Source organism: Aquarana catesbeiana, linkage group LG02 (assembly GCF_042186555.1).
Source record: "Aquarana catesbeiana isolate 2022-GZ linkage group LG02, ASM4218655v1, whole genome shotgun sequence".
NCBI classification, from domain to species: Eukaryota; Metazoa; Chordata; class Amphibia; order Anura; family Ranidae; genus Aquarana; species Aquarana catesbeiana.
Window position 1 is genome coordinate 490,055,165 of NC_133325.1, and position 23,085 is coordinate 490,078,249.

Below are 23,085 nucleotides of genomic sequence, written 5' to 3' on the forward strand. Positions count from 1 at the left end.
TTTGTGCATGAGATACTGTGGGGCATGCGCGTGTGATCACTCCACTGAGAGGCAGAATGGGGATGTAAACAAGGCCCCATACTGATAGGGGACAACAGTGAGATTGGCTGTTCCTAGTAATCAATAACAGTGATCTCTGTGTTGTCCCAGTGAGCCCATACAGTCAGGACACTGAGGGAACACAGTTAACCCTTTGATCGCCCCTAGTGTTAACCCCTTCCCTGTCAGTGTCATTTATACATTGATCAGTGCATTTTTTTTTAGCACTGATCACTGTATATGGTGTCATTGGTCCCCAAAAAGTGTCACTTGGGGGGTCAGATTTCTCCACTGCAATGTCGCAGTCCCACTACAAATCGTAGATCGCCACTATTACCAGTAAAAACAATACAAAAATTAGAAGTCCCTAAATCTATCCCCTATTTTGTAGACACTATAACTTTTGCACAATCCAATCCTGGTCATTAGGGCGATACAACACTGTGTCGCTTTAACTGACAATTGCGCGGTCATGTGACCTTGTACCCAAACAATATTGATGTCCTTTTTTTCCCCCACAAATAGAGCTTTCCTTTGGTGGTATTTGATCGCCTCCTGCGGTTTTAATTTTTTGTGTCAATTTTTTAAAACATTTAAATTTTTTCTGTCTGCTATAATACATGTCTAAAATTTTAACAAAACCTCTGAGGAACTTATGCTTGAAAATCAACATTATATTATGCTTTATACCTGAGATAATCTGGATAAATCAAATCTCACACTTTTTCAAATACTGTAAAAAGTAAGTTATAACAGTTTTTTTTTTTTTGTGAATAAGCAACGCTTCCATGAAATGTGGAATTTTCAGGATTGTTTCATTTACTGAATCCTATTTCTTTCAAATGCATAGACTGCTCTTTATTCTGTGGATATCATTTAAGTTATGCTGGTCACACAGCATTTTTAGCTCTCCTTCCTTGCACAAAAGTAATGACATCCTTTTTGTTCACTGTTTCAACTGCATGTAGAGCGTGAGGTGATATCCATTAAGTGTATGTTATTATATCATTTGTCAAAAGTTCATCACATCTGCACATGGAAGAATTTTATTTATATAACTCTTGCTCATGCTATTGTATTAATTGGATATGTTACATAACTTTACCAGAAAATGTTTTAGTTGGGATAGGTTTCTACGATGATAAGAAACAGTCTTTGTATGAAATAAAACATACTCTCAGTTTTCAATAAAACACATTCCGATCTTGTTGGATAGTTATCTTGTAACAGTGTCAGGCTGTGAGGTACTGTCCTGGCGTGTGATCTAATTGCTATATCTACTGTATGCTTGTATGGTATTTGTTGTTAGTTTATTTTTTGTTCCACTGTAGACGTTTGAAAATGTCAATTTCATTTTAATGAACTGTAAGGGCTGATTACAGGCAATTTTGCTGACTTCTCTTTTAAGGGGTTCAAGATTTAAAGCATGTTTGTTATAGCGGATGTTATATCTGTGAATTGAAGGGTTGGTTAAAGTATGAGACCGTTTTTTGTGAAAGTAACAAACCTGAGCTGTATTTTATCACAATATTGCGTGTTGGACAATGGTAGATTGTAGTTTACATTGGTGCTGAGTGTAGAGAAGATCAACTTTTACATTTTGTTCAACTGATTTGAGAAAAATACTTCAGGTCATCATTTTTTTTCAGACCTCTGTGTTCCAGCCAGTTCTGCTACGACAAAGATTATTGAACAATTACAGTAATATGGTCAGGAGTGGCTACCTCTTCTTTTTTTTTTTTTTAATGCAACCTCTAACACAGTCTTATGCCCTGTACACATGGTCGGATTTTCCAACAGAAAATGTGTGATAGGACCTTGTTTTTGGAAATTACGACTGTGTGTGGGCTCCATCACACATTTTCGATCGGAATTTCACACAAAGTTTGAGAGCTTGCTATAAAATTTTCCGACAACAAAATCCGTTGTTGGAAATTCCAATCGTGTGTACACAAATCCGACGCACAAAGTGCCACGCATGCTCAGAATAATTTAAGAGACGAAAGCTATTGGCTACTGCTCCGTTTATAGTCCCGACGTACGTGTTTCACGTCACCGCGTTCAGAATGATCGGATTTTCCGACAGCTTTGTGTGACCGTGTGTATGCAAGACAAGTTTGAGCCAACATCCATCGGAAAAAATCCATGGATTTTGTTGTAGGAATGTCCGATCAATGTCCGACCGTGTGTACAGGGCATAACAGTCTCAGTATAATTTTGACCTATAACCTCTATATACAATTACCTTCAACACTAAGTGGATATAAACATGCTTGGGCAAATACAGATCTATATTCAGACAAAAAAGTTAACAAATAAATTAAAAACTTATATAAATTAAAAAATTGGGGAAGACTCAATGTCGTCACTTTTATGTTTCTATAAAATTCAATTCAAGTGAGGTCACACTCATTTTACATGCGTGTTTGCATACCTGGGAACTTTAAAAGTTGGTGAGCATAAGATTAGGGCTGGCAAGGGTAGTGGATAAAATAGAGGCAATGGTTACATTGGCCAAATATGGGGTTACCAGTGCTGTGCTTTATTAGTAACAGGCTTGCAGTGGTTTCAATTATATATTAATACTATCTTCTAAACAAACAGCATTGACTTAACAATACACAGGCAAAGAGGCAATTGTAATGATATATAGGCAGCAAATAAAATTATTTGCATGTTTATGCATCAGTCACTATGCAGAATGAACTCTGAGTTTGGTAGGATATTGGGATCACAATCTAATGTCTATGCAGTGGCGGCCGCTCTATTAGGGGTGTAGAGGCACCTCCCCCCTAATCTATGCGCACAACATCTAATCCACATTTATAGTGCTGGACTTATGGATTTCAATGGGGTTTGTTTTTTTAAGCACATGATTAGAGCCTGAGGCACAGAGTACTGCGCCCTGAGCCCACCCGGGTTGTGTGACAATAGCAAATTTTTATTTAATATCGACTTCCTGCTTCCCTCCCGGCCAATCAGGAAGTGGCTCTTAAGACCCAATTTGGCCATGAAGAGAAGCAACCTTATTGGCCGCCGAGGAGGAAGCTGCCGAGGAAGAGGTGACGCAAGGGAAAGCCGAAGCTGCCTGTGACCTAGATGGGGCAAGTGCCGGGCTGGTGGGCGGACGGGTGAGCGACGGGGGGTAGTGTTTGGTGTCTGTGCTGAGAACGTGCTCCCAGCACAGTTACCGGTGCCTGACCGAAAGCTCATGATCGCAGCTGCTTGCGATCGGGAGTTTTCGGACCACGTGACTGCCAATTAAGGTGGTCACATGATCTTAAGCCCTGCCCCACCTCATAAACCTCTTAAAGTGCCAGGAGGCACAGCACAAAAAGGTTAAATAGTTCATTTGGACCAAGCTGGTCCAAAATGAGCTATTTACTTCCCTTACACCTGCAGCAGTGGTCAGCACTATATAAAATACAGTATATTTAGCATCAGTTACATATAGTATACAGAATTGTGTTGCAGCAGCATGATGGTAACTTCCCATACTGTTTCCTGAACAAAATTAAATTGAGCTGAGTACTGCCATTCACAGGGAGCTTTATATTCTATGAATGAATACAAAGCTTCCTTTGAGGAAGCCAGAGGTTGGATCGGGAAATCATTCCTCTAGTGATGACAGCAATGCTGCCACTAAATAAATTACTTCTGCCCACAGCAGCAGCCAGAAATATGGCATTGGCAAACAGTTGCCATTTTAACTGCCCTTTTAAAGTGTTACTAAACCCAGGACCCTGCAGTCACTATATCTGGTCTCCCACAGTACACAGAATATGTAAATGCAATTATTTTAGTAAAAATAAACTGCTAAATATATTTTCTCATCAGCAGTATATAGCAGTCTATTGACTTCTATCAGTATCTGGCTGAGCACTGGTTAAAGCTTGTAGGAGGATTTTCATTGTGCTCTGACTGTCCTATGAGGCTGCATGACCCCTTACTTTCTGTTTGGACAGCGCTGATTGGCCCTGTGCTGATCACATGCACCCTAAAAAAAAAAAAAAAAAAAAAAAAAAAAAAACTCTCTAGCAATACACATGAAACTGAGCATGTACAGAGTGAATCCATCAAACAGCCTTTTTACACAATGCAGAGGATTAACCCCTTAGGTTCCATAATAGGTATAACAAGCGTGCTTTACTGCATATACAGACTGATTTTACTGTTGTGGCTTTAGTAACAATTTAAGGATGATTGCCAGAGCTTTATCAGTGGTTTGACCTTGCCAGAGAATAATGTTGCATTAATGGGCTATTCCCTATAGTAGAAATTGGGTCAGTAAAATGCAAGTTGAGCATTCAAGGTAAGAACAGGCTATTTGGACTATGCCAAGTTACTGTTCACATGTGCTCACAGTAGAACTTTGAATGCCACTGGTTAAGGAGAACTCCACTTTTGTAGGAAAAAAATTTGTAAAAAAAAATAAAATAATATAGAGTATACAATTGTGACATAAGTTATATTGTAATTGAATGTTATTAAAAAATTACATTTTCTTTTTAATCTGCAGTTCAGTAATTTTCTGTAAAGTGCAATGCAATATGGCTATTTGGAGGCATTCTGCACACAGATAGTACAGAATGTGTACAGGATATGTACGTCCCCTGAAAATGTAATTTCCTGCTTGTGCGATTGGCTTACTGAATTTCCCAGAAGTCTGCACTAACATACAAATTCGATTTTGAGCATCCCCTGCAACAAAAATGGCATTTTTCGTGAGATACTCCCAAAGGAAAATCACATCTAAAGGGATGCAGAGCCTGCAATTTTCCTCATTAGAGCCCTGCAGTTGCAGCAGCTGATTGATAATTACAAAACCACTCCCATTAGATTCACTTCACACATGGACACAGACAAACAGCTATTCCTTCAGAATAACAAAATGTAGGACTCTGCAACATAGTTTGTTAAAATCCCTGCAATGTACATAGATCACTCAGAGGGGAATATTTTTTTTGTCAACAAAAGCAAAGTTATTATGTTAGAATTCCAATAAAGCTGTGGCCTTGCCCTTTCCAACCTAATCTGTTTATCTTTGGGGAGGTTACTTGTTAAGTTAGTTATGGCTTTAAGCCTATGTTTCTCAGCAGTCAAGTAGGATTCAGTTCAACAACAAAGGCAATACATGGACTGCATCAATGAAGACTCGGCCAGACAGCATCGGTTGGCAGGACAGCAACTAGGAACTTTTATATCTAAAAATCGGTAACTGACTCTGAGCAGCATGATAAGCAAGTGCTGGCTTTACTGACCTAGCCTTTAGCCCATATTGGCTATGCAGAAATCCTGCCCTAATTAGTGGTACATGTCAGACACCCTTTAGGCAGAAATGCAGGGTGCTGATATATCTCTGTGCTGTTTTAGCACTGAGTAATACTTGTTTTATTTCTCTTGTATGGAAAGTGGGGTGAAGGGGTCACAACTAGGGAATGTACAAAGAGAAGCAATACAGAATAAGTACATATAGTGTACATATAGTTAACCACATATTTACTTGAGCTATAAAATTATCTGTTTGAAGTTAAAATGACAAATTCTCAGTGATAAATGTATTACCAAAGTATACCTGCATAGGCATAGCAATATCAAAGATGAATATTGCAAATACCTTGATAAAATGTCACTGCCAGGCTTTTGATTCATATGGTTGCTGAATTAGTAAATGACCTCCCTTATGAGAATTTTGCTTGCCTGCAGTAAGACTGAATTGTTCATCAATCTCCAGCTCCCCTGTTTATAACAATACTGTCATATGCATCTTCTAAATAATTATTTAGACCTATCTGAGGTTGTGACACCTTTTCACACATTATAGTAATTTTGTTTCATTTGAGAAGTGCAGAGAAGTGCACATTTAAAATAGCTTGATTTCATGAAATTCACAGACGGTGGTAACAATAAATACCATAGTTAAAGAGATATTCAACCCAAAACCAAAAATGTAATATATTGCAGCTTACCAATCATTAGAGGCGGTGGCTGCATCCGTTTTCTTTTTTTAGTCTTTGTTCCCTCTGTTTTCACCTGGAAATCTAGCCAGTAACACACCTGTATTAGAGTGCCTCCATTCTGGATGAAGGAGCACAGGGTCACCTTTGGATGGCAGTATTGTCAGTTTGGGGGGAGAAAAGTGTTAGGGTATCTAAATCTGCTAGAATATCTAATAAAAATTGAATTCAAACTCCAGCTCACACTTTATAAGTTGTTACAGCACAGTTTTTTTCCCTTTTAGGATAAAGGTTTTACACAGATAAATAAAAGCTGACCCCTGCCAGTGCACCCCTGTTAGTGGTAATTGGTTTGTCTCATTCCTCCAACTGCTACATCTGCAAGAGTGCTTGTTCTTTTGAAAAACAATAGACTTACTGGCTGGATCGCCAGGTGAAAATATAGAAAAGACAGCTTAAAAAAGAAAACAAATGCAGCAATCACATCTAAGAATTGATAATATGCACGATAATAAATGTTAGCTTTTGGGTTTAATACTGCTTTAACTAACAACATTTAGTCAAAAACTGTAGGAAATGTACAAGACAGTCATACTGGTTTACCTGCAAATCTTCTGTTTAATCAGTGTATATGTTTGTTTTTTTTTTCTCCCATTTCACTACGTTACTTAATAAGAAAGTGAATTTTCTATGTGTACAGATGAGACTAAATTAGATGACTGTATACTGCATTGTTCTTAATTAACTGAGCACATTTTACAAAGCTAACTGTAGAAAGAGCCCTGAAGACCAGAACTGTTTTGTGTCTTACATATGTTCCCAGCAGATGGGGCTGCCTAACTACAATATGCAACAAAGCAGCTGCTTGGGGCAAAATCTGTTTGCTATAGTTATGACACTTTGTGTTAAATAAAGAGCCTTAAGCAATTTACAGCAATTTCATCTCTATTGTCAGATACTGCCTCGTCCATAATTAAAAAGAGAAAAATCTGTTTTTTTTTGGTCCTTGCTAAATTAAAGCTGCATTATTAGTGAGTTTATAGAGCGGTTTACTTCTGCATTTTTTTTACAAGCACAATGTTGTGTTGCTATGGGTATATAATTTTAAGAAGAAAAAAAAAAAAAAACCTCACACACACTTCCTGCAGCACCGTGGCTTCTAGTCAGTGACTTTGATGTATGCAATGGGACTTTGTAGAAAATTTGACCTGTCTGGTTTTCAAACTTAATCTTAAAGCTGAAGTTTAGGTATTACAAATTTTCATAGTTACTTTGGTCCTGATGAACAGAGTGGACAACCTGTTTGGTTGTCATTGGATGAAAAGATGGCAACTTTTTGACTGGTTGACAGCGGCTTTAATTTTTTGCACCCTGAACCCTGCTCTACATGCTGATATGCAAGCCCTACCCATTTCAGCTTAGGGAGTTGGGGTGGAGCCTGTTGCACTTTGGCATGCTTGCCTTGGGTTACATAGCACCTTTTCATAGCACTTATTCCAAGTACTAGCAGCTCATAGAGGTTAGTTAGGATGTTTGGAGGTGTGGATTTTGATAAGCAATATGATAGAAACTCAAACTGTATTATAAAGATAACGCTCATAATGACTAGTATTCTGGAAAATAACTCATCTAACGTACTCAAGTACATAAGATAGTGATAAATCCAACAAGTCCCAGCAGACTAAAAACTAGGTAATTTTTCTTTATCAATGCAATGCAATGATGGAACAGAACGAATGTATATTTTGTTATGTGAGTGACATTGTAATATTTGAGATGCTATCATTTTCTTTTGGCTACAGTGCACCCAGGGCTGGACTTCAATAAAGCAATTCAATAACGCTGGTTTACCCACATCCAATTCTCATGACAGGAGAGTGTGTCCGGCTCACAATGGAGCCAGTTTATACACCTCCAGGGCAGTCACAGTCCACATTTGGAAAGCGTCCTGTGCGTTTCTGGTTCCGATTTAGGTGTAAATTTAGGAAAAGAATTTGGACCTTATTCTCACCTGAATTGATGAACAGGCACACACCGGACCCCTTGCTGTGAGCCGTGGCCGCAGCATGTGTAAACCTAGACTTAAGCAACCAAGCCTCACCTCACTGTTTGGCCTTTGAATTTGTGTGAGCAAGTGTTCCATGAGAACACCAAAGTCAGTGAATCTGCAGCAAGAGGTAAGGAGAAGGGTGGTGGTGGTGGTGGTGGGGGGGGGGGTCTAGCTGTGGAGAAATTCAACAAAGAACAACTTTTCCCTGGTTAAACAATTTGCAGACTGAGGGGACATTATTAAAAGCAGAAAGTTTGCCTCAAGCCCCTACTTAAAATCTACACTAGCTAATCCCAGTACTCCCAACTTGACCTCCTTACCCGTTAACCTTATGCTGACTGAAACCATGCTCCAGTCATTATGCCTTCTATGTTGAGAACAAAAGACATATCTAGAGATGTGCTTCTATTTGAGATAGCATGACTGCTCAGTGATTGTTTTTGAAACAAGTGTTTCCTCTTTCTATTTGTTTTTTGGACTCTGTTATTTGCTTTTAAATTATGTTTTTTTTAATATATCCTTTTTGCCCTTTTCTATCACTTTTTAAACAGCATTTTTTCTGTTTAGTTGTTAACTAACTAAAGAGAGTGGTTAAAGTATATGTAAACCCTCACCTTGTAAAACAACCCTTTGAGTTTAAAATAGAATTGAATGGCAAAATACAGTGCCATGAAAAAGTATTTATACCGCTTGAAATTTTTCACATTTGTCATGTTACAATCAAAAACGTAAATGTATTTTATTGGGATTTTATGTGATAGACCAACAAAAAGTGGCACATAATTGTGAAGTGGAAGGAAAATTATAAATTGTTTCCAAAATGTTTTACAAATAAATATCTGAAAAGTCTGGCGTGCATTTGTATTCATTCCCTCCTACCCTGATACCCCTAACTAAAACCTTGTGGAACCAATTGCCTTCAGGAGTCACCTAATTAGTAAATAGATTCCACCTCTGTGTTATTTAATCTCAGTATAATTACAGCTGTTCTGAGGTTTGTTAGAGGACCTTAGTGAACAAACAGCATCATGAAGGACAAGGAACACACCAGACAGGTCAGGGATAAAGTTGTGGAGAAGTTTAAAGCAGGGTTAGGTTATAAAAACACATTCCAAGCTTTGAACATCTCATGTAGCACTGTGCAATCCATCATCCGAGAATGGAAAGAGCATGGCACAACTGCAAACCTACCAAGACATAGCCATCCACCTAAACTGACAGGTCAGGCAAGGAGAGCATTAATCAGAGAAGCAGCCAACAGGCCCATAGTAACTCTGGAGAAGCTGCAGAGATCCACAGCTCAGGTGGGAGAATCTGTCCACGGGACAACTATTAGTCGTGCACTCCACAAATCTGCCCTTTATGAAAGAGTGACAAGAAGAAAGCCATTGTTGAAAGAAAGCCATAAAGAGGGAGATGAGCGGAGCCTAGCGGAGCAGACATGCATTGTTAGAGCTCCGCACCGCTGAGGAGAGAAGAGAAGGACAAAGCGGAGCCTGCAGGCTCAAAAGGTATCCATTTGAACCTTTTTGCCCCAGGGAACAAACTGTGAAAGTTTGGGCAGGAAATATGGTACTGGGAGGAAACCGTGGCAGAAATAAAAATCACCTCACAAAGAGCTCACAGGCACTCACTGCAGCTGAAGCAGCTCCAGTCACCTCACAAGATACAGCATCAGGGCGCTCTCACAGACAGAAAATGTCACAGCAAGACTCTCCATTTGAGTCAGATACAGAACAAATCCTCTCACAAACTTCTCCACAAGCCTCCTCAACATCCCCAGTAATATTATTACAATTTGAAAAGGTGCTTCATAAGGCTTTAAAACAAACCTCAGACCAAATAACAAAAAGCCTAACCAAAGAAATAAGAGAGCTGGGAAACCGCACCGCAGCCTTAGAAATAAAAATGGATGAAATTGAAATTACAACCCAAGTAAATATAACAGAATTGGAACAATTAAAAGAAGAGAATTTAATACTTCAAACTAAGCTCGAAGATTACGAAAATAGAGCCAGACGTTCAAACTTGCGTATAAGGGGAATACCTGAAACTGTGACAGACCTGCAATCTACTATTACTGCTCTATTACAAGAACTAAAGCCAGATATCCCTATTGAACGTTTAGAACTGGACAGAGTACACAGAGCCCTCACAGCCAAAAAGAAAAATGGACCCCCACGTGATATAATCACAAAATTTCATTATTACAGAACGAAAGAACAAATACTAATTGCTGCAAGAGAAAAAAAGGAACTTAATTTTCAAGGATACAATTATCAAATTTTTGCTGACCTATCCCAACTTACTATTACTAAAAGACGATCCATGAAACCCCAACTAATGGAACTGCAACGCCACAACATTATGTATCAATGGGGCTTCCCCTTTTCAGTCAGATTTAACTACCAAGGTACAATTTACAGAAGCAGATCAGCAGATGAATTACAACAAACCCTTTTAAAATTAAATCTGACAGAACCCACCAGCAGCAACTCTCCCACACGCAGAAGAATGGCATCATCTTCACCTTCAGGCAGCACTCAGAAAATTTCAGAACAAAATGGGAATCATCATTCTCACAAAAGAGGCCGTTATGCTACATCATCCATGGACCAAGAAGATTCAATGGACTGACATCCTAATTCCTGATATCTCTTCATTTATTATACTAAGAGATGGTTCTCTATAAAAAAACCTGTATTTATAACTGAATGTAACTGCATTCTGATAGTCACACACTGTGTGGGATCATGTTACATTCCAGTTATATTTCTTATTACTTCTGATTCATATAGCCTTAGAATATATAAGTGAAATAAGGAAATTCTTGTTCAGTTATATATTATCAGGTAATAACAATAGATTTATTACTTTTTAGGACAAATATGTTCAATAATCCAGAAGTAATGGAAGCTTTTTCTTTCTTTTCTTAAAACAAATATATTATTACCTAACTAGTTCCTAGAATTATGTTTTTGTTTATTCTAATCTGAAGCAATACAACCTCAATTTTATGAGTTAACATATCTAAACAGTTACATATGAATAAAATATGTAATTGTTTACTCTAAAAGGGTTAAAATCCCAAAATAATTCAAACTATCTTCATCAATACCAAAGTTATTAACAGTACCTTTCTAACTGAATTATTTAGCCTAGGGCAAGACTAACCATATACAACCACCCTGGAATAAATAATTTCAACAAAAACTATATTCTGTACTCCAATTAATGAAACATCATTTTGATGTCTTTTGACATAGCACTTCTCTCCCGTAAGCGGAAGATCCGTGTACCCCCATTAGCCCTCCTCATTCTCCCAACCATATTATGTGGGAGTGTGACGAAGGCACTTATTCCCCTGAGAGAGATATTTATTCTCTTTCACGGGTAATTTGTGATTACTTGCAAAAAATAATTTATACAATGTATCATCTAATCTCATATGTTTTTTGTTTACTCTTTACTCCAGAATTCACTGGTTTCTTTTCTATCTATTCATCTCTTCAGTCCACACAGGTTGATCTGCTCAGTCAGCTCTGCATAACAAAAAGTAAGTCAAAACTATTTGATCTGTTGCCATGGCACCACTGAATATACTTTCCCTGAATGTTCAGGGAATAAATGTCCCTCAAAAAAGGACCAAAGCCCTCTGTACTTTCCATAACAAGAAGGCTCACATAGTATGCCTCCAAGAAACACACTTCACCAAAGATTCTACTCCAAAATATATTTCTCCTTTTTATCAACAAATTTACACGGCTTCTGCCTGTACTAAGCAAAGGGGAACTCTAATTGCATTTCACCGATCCACACCATTCACCTTATCATCAGAAATTAAAGACCCAGAAGGTAGATACCTGATACTCATGGGTTATATAATGGATACAGCAATCACGGTGATTTCCTTCTACACTCCTAACAAACAACCTACACCATTCCTCTCACATATATTACAAGTGATTAATACACACAAAATAGGAACAGTGATAATGTGTGGGGATTCGAACCAGGTCCTCCTCCCATTTCTAGATAAATCACCTTTTACACCATCCAAAATAACCTCTAGATTACCTTTTTCTCAACTTCTTTCCAAATACAATCTGGTAGATTCATGGAGAGAAAGTAACCCAATGAAAAAGAAATTCACTTATTTCTCGCACCCTCATCAAACCTTCACCAGAATAGATCATATTTTTCTAACAATAGGAATGATACCAGAAATTATTGCATCAGATATAATTCCGATTCCGTGGTCTGACCATAATGCAGTATACACTACTATAGCCTCAGCCATACCAAAAGCGCATGACCCAACGTGGTACTTACCGGACATAATGCTCAAACACCCACTACATCAGATGGCCATTGAACAAGCTTTAAAGGAATACATATCAATTAATAATACAACAGACATCTCCCCAATAACACTGTGGGAAGCTCATAAGCCTGTCTTGCGTGGTACAATACAAAGACAAATGGCACTATTTAAACGGGAACGCAAAAATCTAGCAAAAAAACTAGAACTCAATTTTAATGCAGCCTACATATCATTTCAAGATAATCCATCTCAGAGTACAAAATCTCATCTGGAAAAATCTAGATTGGAATACGATCTATTTCTCACTGAGTCAGTTGATAAATCCCTCAAACGCTCCAAACACAATTTCTACATGAATACAAACAAACCAGGTACATATTTGGCTCGGGCATTAAATTCAACTAACAAATCTTTCAAACCAATACGCTTGAAATTATCAAAAAATGTTTACACTTGTAATCCAGTTAAAATAGTCCATAAATTTCACTCACATCTCGCAACTTTATACAAGACAAACAATGAATTTAATCCTACAGAGGCTGAATCCTTCTTCTCAAAAATAACCTTACCTGAGTTATCTCAGAATCAAAAAAAGCAGTTTGGATGAGCCTATAACTATAGATGAAGTTGCTAACGCCATAAAAGACCTAAAACTTAACAAAAGACCAGGCCCAGACGGCTACTCGGCTTTATACTATAAAACATTCTCAGAAATACTCTCTCCCATTCTCACTGAAACTTTTAACAAACTTCTAGATGGACATTCTTTTCGGCAAGAAACACTAATGGCAATTGTTTGTATGATCCCAAAACCCCTTTCTGATGATACTTCCTGTGTGAATTATCGGCCTATCTCTCTGTTAAACCTCGATATTAAATTATTAGCAAAAATAATAGCAAAACGCCTCAATAGCATTATAGGAAAATTAATACATAGAGATCAAGTAGGCTTCATGCCAAATAGACAGGCAGGCGATAATATACGCAGGGCAGTGTTATTGGCACATATTGCTAAAAAACAGAAAATCCCTTTATGTTTTCTATCTCTCGATATTAAGAGGGCATTTGACACAGTATCCTGGCATTATATGTAATATTCATTACAAAAATGGGGTTTTGGACCCCACTTTTTAACATGGATCAAAGCATTATATAATAAACCCAAAGCCTATATAAAATATGCTGGATACAAATCTGAAGCCTTTAATATCGAAAGAGGTACCCGACAGGGTTGCCCATTATCTCCCTTATTATTTGCCCTTATACTCGAACCCATGGCCCAATACATCAGAACAAACCAAACTATAACTGGCATTGAAGTAGGAGGTATTACACACAAATTATGTATATTTGCAGACGATATATTACTTTTTCTATCATCACCACAGGTCTCTGGTCCTAACTTAATACCAGCTCTTGATGGATTTGCAGCCCTATCCGGCCTTATGATTAATCCTAAGAAATGCCTAGTGCTTAATATTTCACTCACAAACATGGAATTGATCCCGGCTAGGGCTGCACTCCCATTCACATGGGCAGAAAAATCAATCCCATATCTTGGAATTCATTTAACAGCATCTCATTCTGACTTATTCTCAACCAATTATCCTCCTGTATTAAGACAGATCACAAATCTAATAAAACAATGGTCGCAACTTCCTTTATCCTGGATAGGGAAGATTAATGCAATCAAAATGACTATTCTACCCAAATTGCTTTATCTATTCAGAGTCCTCCCTATTCCAATTCCTTCCTATTTTTTGAGAATAGTACAAAAAAGAGCAACTTCGTTTATATGGGGCTCTTCTAAACCACGTATACCTATACACCCACTACATCTTCCCAAAAATAAAGGAGGCCTGGGATACCCTAATTTTACTAACTACTACAGAGCAGCACATTTGGCCAGTCTGTCCAAATACCATGCAAAACAGGAAATCCCATTATGGGTATTTATAGAGGCTTCAGAAAATGACCCTCTATTAATATCAAATTTATTATGGCTTGAACCTAAAGACCGCTTTAAAATTCATAATCCCATAACTAAACACTTCTTATCTCTCTGGGATAAACTAAAAACCAAATATCAGTTACAATCTCCACACAATCCTCTCCTTTCTTTTATCAGAAATCCGGCCTTTTATCCGGCATGGATCTACCCAAATTCTTTTAAAGCTTGGACAACATCAGGCATTCAGACACTAAATGACTTCATAGCATCTAAATCATTCCTTTCATTCCCATCGCTTAGAGAAAAATATGATCTACCAAACTCTGAGATATTTAGATATCTCCAAATCAAAAATTTCTATACACCATTCCTAAAGGGGGATACACCATTATCCCAATTATCCATTTTTGAATCAATCTGTACAAAAGATCCTAAATTTTGCTAAAGGTACAATTTCATCACTTTATAATCAATTATATGGAGTAGCAAATCTTAATAGACCTTCTTACGTTCAGAGGTGGGAGGAGGACCTGGGACGAACTTTAGAAGACACGGACTGGTCCAACATATGGCTCACATCTAAGTCATCTTCACCCAACATCTTAGCACTGGAGACAAATTATAAAGTCCTAACTCGCTGGTACCTTGTACCCGCTAGAGTGGCAAAATATTCACCTAATACCTCAGCTCTTTGTTTTCAAGGATGCCCAGAAATAGGCACATATTTACACATATGGTGGACGTGCCCAGTAATCCAAACCTTCTGGAAGGAAGTCTTCATGATTGCATCTAAAATATTTAAAAAAAATAATACAACCAGATCCATATTTAACTTTACTTAATCTAAAACCGGAATGGTTAACACTCTCTCAATTCAAACTTATGATCCAAGTAATAACGGCTGCAAAACAAACAGTGGCCAAAGCATGGAAATCTCCTACATTGGTACTAGCAGAAACAATTCACAGAATGAATAATACAATGTCCCATGCTAAGATGGTAGCCATCGATCAAAATCAAATTCCAAAATTTGAAAAACTTTGGCATCCTTGGATAAAACAACAGTTCCTGTCAAACTTCAATGACTCTGTCCTGTTGCCATGGTAACAGATTAAATGACTTACAGAGACACGCATTCTAAGGCTTCAAAGAGAACTAAAAAGAATAATAAACTGACGAGCGGGACAACCTTGTGGACCATACCTCTACCTTTCAACCCTTTTTCTTCTTTCTCTTTCCTTTTCTCCACCTTACGATTAAAGCTCATTATCAGAATTTATTTGACCTATATTCACTCTACTTGTAAACAATATGTATAGTAGGTATAAATCATTTAAATACCTACAAAAGTAACTAAGGAAATGATATATATCTTTAATTTAGGTTTACGTGAACCCAATGTTTAATATTTGAAATTTCATGATATTTACCTATATAAACCCTACTGTAAAACAATGAGCTTACTTTATAGATCCTTGTAAACTTACTTTATGTATCTTTATAACATTGTATACTCAATAAACTTCTTTTGACAAGGAAAGAAAGCCATAAGAAGTCCCATTTGCACTTCGTGAAGCCACGTGGGGGACACAGCAAACATGTGGAAGAAGGTGCTTTGGTCAGATGAGACCAAAATTTTACTTTTCGGCCTAAAAGCAAAACACTATGGGGTTGATTTACTAAAGGCAAATCCACTTTGCACTGCAAGTGCACTTGGAAGCGCAGTCTCTGTAGATCCGTGGAGGGCATGCAAGGAAAATAAAAAATAGCATTTTTGCTTGTACATAAAATCAGCAGAGCATCCCCTGATTTCAGATCTTCCCCTCAGATTTACAGTGACTGCACTTCCAAGTGCACTTGCAGTGTACTTGTAGTGCAGAGTGGATTTGGATTTGCCTTTAGTAAATCAACCCCTATGTGTGGCGGAAAACTAACACTGCACATCACCCCGAACACACCATCCCCACCTTGAAACATGGTAGTGGCAGCATCATGTTGTGAGGATGCTTTTTTTCAGCAGGGACAGGGAAGCTGGTCAGAGTTAATGGGAATATGGATGGAGCCAAATACAGGGTAATCTTAGAAGGAGAATGGGCAAAAATGTCACTCTCTAAAAAGCTGGTAGAGACATCCCCAAAAAGGCTTGCAGCTGTAATTGAAGCGAAAGGTGGTTTTACAAAGTATTGACTCAGGAGGGCTGAATACAAATGCACCCCACACTTTTCACATATTTATTTGTAAAAAGAAATTGAAAAACATTTATCATTTTCCTTCCACTTCACATTTATGAGCCACTTTGTGTTGGTCTATCACATAAAATCCCAATAAAATACATTTATGTTTTTGGTTGTAACATGACAAAATGTGGACAATTTTAAGTGGTATGAATACCTTTTCAAGGCACTGTATGTATGTATGTATATGTTATATATATACACACACACACACACACACACACACACACACACACACACACACACACACACACACACTATCATTATAAATACCTTTTTCCCCTTTATTTTAAGTAAAGTCTGATTATTGGAGGAGAGTTCTCAGCACTGCTAGAAAACTGACCACGCTGTATTCCCATTCCTAGTGTGGTCATTTTTTAATAGGAAAGTAGAGAGATTGGCAGAGACACCAGGTATTTCCACAAAAGAAGAAATACAAAGAGAAGAGGATACATTTTCATGCAAGTCAATGGTACAGCAGGCACATATCAGGAATATGAAATTCTGGATTGACATATTCGTCAAGTGTTTACAGCTATGATATAATCAACTGCACACATTGGGGGTTGATTTACTAAAGGCAAATAGGCAAGGGAGGTTGCACTTTGAAAAAGGGAATTTACCCCAGAGTTTAGTGAAAGAGGCAAATTCCTACTGACTTCCATCATCCAATCACGTGCAAGCAAAAAGTACTGTTTTATATTTTCTTTGCACATGATTGGGTATTCCTTGCAAAGTGAAATTTCACCACATCCTCTAATCTCTGGAAAAATTTCCTTGCAAAGTGCAACCTGCCTTGCAATGTGAATAGCATATTTTCTTTACTAAATCAACCCCACTGAATTTGGTTACAGAGGCTTTTAAACTAAGTGGCTTGGATCAAGTGGAGTTAAAACACAGGAAACACTAGTCCACATGCTAAAGCATTCAGTTTTAGTGTGCAGGGGTGATGTCTGCTCTGTATAAGCAGTGGGAAGTGTAGCCTTGCATTTTTACAACACCAGGCACAGTTTCTAGGAACCACAGCAGATCTACAGCGCGGTGATGGATGGAGACTTAAGGTGAGCTCCAGTGTAGTGTGTAAAAAAAGCAGATATACTGTAATTTTCTACACATCTGTTGTGGTGTCTGTTTGTTTTCTATGTGCCCTTGTGAAGACCTGTATTGAACAGATGCAGAAAAACGCAGGTCTCCACACATGGTGTAAAGAAGCCTTTAAAGTTAATGTAAGTAATAGAAATATTGTAACTGGAATAATGAGTGCTAGAAAAGTAGAAGGTTTTGCTCAATGCACAGTGAACTATTTGTATACAATAATGGAACAACAGCCCTGGGGTGAATACTGCTGTGACAGATGTTAGCAGGTTGCCCTCCTGCTAGCTTACATTAGAGATCTTGAGGAGCCAATTTCATGACTCGGGAAACTTGGCAGCCTTGAGAGGAATCTTCTGCTCACTGGCATGGCTATGGGGGCAGAGAATCCCCCTCCTCCCTATCTTTGTCCCGTGAAAGGGACCTTGGATGTCACCTTTGGCTCCTCCTTTGAGGGCGACCTTCCGTGCCGGCGGCGTCCCATGGCAATCTCTGGGCAGAGATGTCAGCACACATGCCAGAGAGCATCTCCTTCCCGGAACGCTGGGGAGACCACGCAGGAAGTGCCATTTTGTGCCTTTTCACAAGGCGTTCACATACCTGCCAAATGTTTCAATTACGGAATAGGTGGAGTTAGGTTTTCTATATAAATCTATGCTTTTACGGGCCTTACTTGCACTGACCTGCAACACACACCACAATAAGGTAATGAAACACTGTCTGGTAGACACAAGAATCATTAGAACTATCTTTTGTAATTTTGGATTTTTTTCTAATCTCTTAATGGATAATACTTATTTTTTAATGATTTCAGCATGTGTCATCTTGAGAAGTGCAGACCCTACATTGTAATTTGAATTCTAAATTAAAATCATCTGTGCATCTTCCTCCTTTGTGCAAGAAAGTGGTCTATATATGTTTCATCTTACCAAGGTGAATAGTCATTATATATGTCTTTGATTCATTTGTACCATTGATTACACATTCAATAATTTTTCAATCTTTTTCAATATCCAACACAAACACATACTCTACAAATGACATACTTTCCCTTTTTTCTTTTTTTTTAGGTACTTTCCACTTTATAATCATGAATATCCAGACACTGCCCATAGCGTGCTCCAGCAAGAATCCCATTGATATAGCCATCTAAACCCATACTCCCTGTTCCCTACAGTATTTCGGTTTCAGCGCACACCAGCTTAAGTGCACCTATTGCCCATTCTGATTATTTACTTTATGAACTTTTTTTGTAAAGATGCAGGTGTGCGGCATCTTTTGTCTCCTGGCACAGTCATCTACCTGGCCTCCTGTAAGTCTCAAACAGAAACACCCCACTGGGTGTGCAGTTGGAGTGCTCAGGGAAACACTTGGTTTTAACTGCTCTGGTCTATGTACATTATCCCAGAGCTACGGGGTAATTATACCATGCATACACATTTAGTGTAGCTTGGGTTTGAATGTAATATTATATATTCAAAAATGTATCATGTGATGACCTAATACCATGTGCTTTGTTATTTAGATCCCCCTGATCCCCCTGATGAAGATTATAATTGTTGCTTATCAAAACATATAGGAGGTTCTTGCTTTAAGGCAGACGTATAGTGTGTAAACTCTTTGTACAGTATTTCTGCCACTAGCAGGGTTATCTTTGCATTTTAATGGGGGCATAATACACCAGAACTTATATTTTAAGCAATTTTTGTTTTTAATTTCGTGTCGGTAAAGAAATTGTTATTATATTTTATACCATTGTAGTTTCCAGTTTACTTTTGCTGCCTAAAAGTCCAAGGAGGATAATTCTATTGTCTCTGTATGGTTAATTAAGGACGAGCAGCACATTTTTCTCTATGTGATTTTTCTTCTAGCTGTTATGAATGTAACCCATTCATAATAGTTGTGTTTACATTGTGATCATGTGATTACATAGCAATCAAGTGATACACCGGCCACTCAAAGCGGACAGATACCAGGAGCTGCAATCTGCTGTGTCTGGTGGACACAGCAGTTGCAGGAGCTGTGCGCCCCAGAGAGCACGCAGCATACTTATCAGCTGGTGAGTAGTGACGTACAGGTACGTGATTATGCCTGGCTGTGCCACACAATCAATTGGTAATTATTAGTGTGGGGCGGGACAGCAGTGCTTCAAAAATCACTGCTGCTGGCCAAATTAAAATGTTATTTATTTATTTACTGCATTAGTACATGTTCCCTCACTTCCCACACAATGTTATTTTTTAACACCCCCTACCTATTAGCACAGAAAATGGGTATTTTTTTTGACAGATCCAGCTCCTATTGATTTCAATGGCTTTCAAGTGTGTCATCTGAACTTTTATTGAAGTTTGCTGAACCCTGCCCAAACTGAACCCAGGAAAGTTTGGCTCATCACTACTCTTGAAAAGTGAACAGGTCCAGTGCTCATATTAACCTCTACATTACCAAAAGATTATGGCTGTAGGGATATGGGGGGGGGGCAGATTTTAACTAAGAGACCAGCCAGAAGGGACACTTGGCATTGAATGTAAGTATAATCCGTGTTCTGATTTATTTTTGTTTTAATTTGAAGTAAACTTAGGGTTTAAGCCTTTTGTTGCATAAATATATATGGCTAATGGCTAATTAATAATTAAGTAATATGGCTAATGGCCCTGTAAAATGCCATATGTGTTGTTTAAGAAGTCTTACTTTTTATATTTATGGCTTACAGTAAATTAACACCAGATCACATATTAAGAGCCATTCATGCAGAAGACCAAAAGCTTCCTAAGGGCTTAAAAATGTTTTCTCACAACTTAAATTAATGAAAATCATTTTATGATTTTACTCAGGGGCTCTGCAGTTTATACCTTCTTCCCTAGGCAAATGTCTTTTTTTAATGTAAAGACATCTGCCCTTGGAACATGTTTTTTTTCTGAGCATATGTTTTATTTATTTCCTGTATGTTTGTAGTGCAGACATATTATGCAGTGCTTTACAGAATACATGGAATTATTCACCCAAAATATAACAAATAATTAACCCTACTATAACTCATACATTGAGACCATGTAAAAAAAAGCTGTAGCTTCAAAGATAAGAGGTAGGGAATCTGAGTAAAAATTACCCGTATAGCATGTAGTTGAAAGATAAATCATGGATCAGTCTTCAATTGCCACACTTTCTTTTTTTCTGCTGTATCGTCTGTTTGACACTTCAGTACTCTGGTTAATAAAGCATGGAACACTTGTGTTCTGTCATAGATATTAATGAGTAGATGACATTTTCTTCTAGGCTGCTGCTGAACTAGCAGAATGGCCACTGGTGGATGTCAGTCTGCATGTAGGATGTACAGATATGACTCTTTGTGTGTCTATTTAAAAAAAATTAATCTCTGCAGATGTCTTTCCAGATTTCCAGTTATCAGTACACAAATATGAAAATTAGACCATTAAGCATAATACAAACAGCAGACTATAAAAATTATAGTGAGCATGGGTGTGAGAAAGTGAGCCACTTTGATTAGGCCAGGCTGCATCAATGCACTAGGTGGCAATACATAAAATATAAAGCACATTTAAAGTAAACCTGTTAGACACTTTCAAAATATATATTATTGCTATATACTGTGTTGTAATATATTAACACTTTATAAATCTGAATGAACAAAGTGTTATCAGTCTGCTGCAGCCAAGAGGAAACATTTTCACAGTCTCCTTTCCCACTTTGATCAAACTGTGACATTGTAACTTTATAGCAAGTCACAAGGGAGGAGACTGCAGCAAAGGGCTAATTTGTGCCAGACTTTTGTGAATGCAGCTGCCAAATGCACAGGCAAAGGCATGACTGTTATCTGTATCTTTTTTCTCCAGAAAGATCCTGGATTGTTTCTGAACAAAGATGACACTGTCCTGGATGGATGAAAGCATTACCGGGGAAGGGGTTTATCAGTGATAGGAAAAAAAAAAAAAAAATGAATTACATAGCTCCCTCTGTCCCTCTTTCCTCCTCATCTGTCCCTCATTTTGGTCTGATCTATATAGTTGTATATAAAATGCACTATTTATCTTTCCCAGTGCTAAACCATTTATCCAGTTTCTAAATTGCTATATAGTATATAAATAAATTATATCAAGGAATAGTAGTGGTAAAAAAGCACTTGTGGGTTTAACTATGTCCTATGCCTACTTACTCTTGCTAATACGTGTCCCTCATTCCCATCGCAAAAGGTTGGGAGGTATGAAACTGTAGTGTTATAGTTACTCATAACTTATCATTTGTTCATATTAAGTGCATGCTTGCTATCTTTTAATTAGATTAGAAGCAGCCTTCCTGATAGCATGGTCAAGGAGGGGAAGAAAGGGAAGTGCCACCTAAGTGAAATCACTAACAGGATGGGGGCACTCCAATCCATCCCTAGGGTTTTGTGCCATCCACACAGCTGTGAAAGTCAGCTGCAGGTCCTCAGAACGTCCTGTGGCCAGCTCAAAGCAAACCAGCGTGGAACGCAGGCGGAAATTATGTCACTGGACGGACGAGAAGGCCGACCTAGCAATCGGGCTACTCACTCGGAGCTCCAGCTTCTTCTACAGGCCTAAGGGGGGAACTGTTCCTCAGGAACCATTTAAGGATGTCAGACAGCCGTGTGACTACAATGGCCAGCTGCACCACAGTGGGGCAATAATAGATATAGAATGAAATGTTACCAAAAACGTAACTAAAATTACACCAATACTTACTTTTAACCTTTACACTTAGGTGGCATATCCCTTTCTCCCCCTCCTTGTCTTTGATAAAGAGCTTGCTATACTCTGTGGATAGCTGCCACCTTCCATCCTTATTGCTTTCCGTATAATGATGGACTTATGTATGGACTATACATGGACTATTAACAACTTTAGCTGCATTTTATTGGACTGATTTAACCATGCTGATTCAGCATTAACTTTGCGCCAGAGACTCAAGCTGGCCATACACTGTACGAATTTTGCATCTGGTCCCCTCAAAAACCAGATGACATTTACTCAGTGGGCTGTCCTGCCAGTCCAGCTCCATTTGACAATAGATCATAGTTCAATTAGCTTTTGTCGAAGAAACCTGATTGAAATTTTTCAGCCGATGCAGCTGCATCAATGAGGCACAGTTCAGTATAGTATAGTATAGTATACTCAGTATAATAACCACAATATTCATTTTGATCCAAGCTGTATAACTTTAGGATCATAGTTTCACGAAGCACTAATCTGCAAATTCTGTTTATGAGCAATCTAAGTACAGCTTCTATTAGGCAGGTCTCTAATGAGGTCATCGGTACCTGGGCAATAATCATTACAATGTACTTATCAGTAATTGTAGCAGGCACCAGTTATAACAAGCTGACACAGAGTTCCATGCTCACCGTCCTCTCCTGCCTGCTGCACAGAATAGATTTGATGCAATTATTTCTTCTTTCCTGA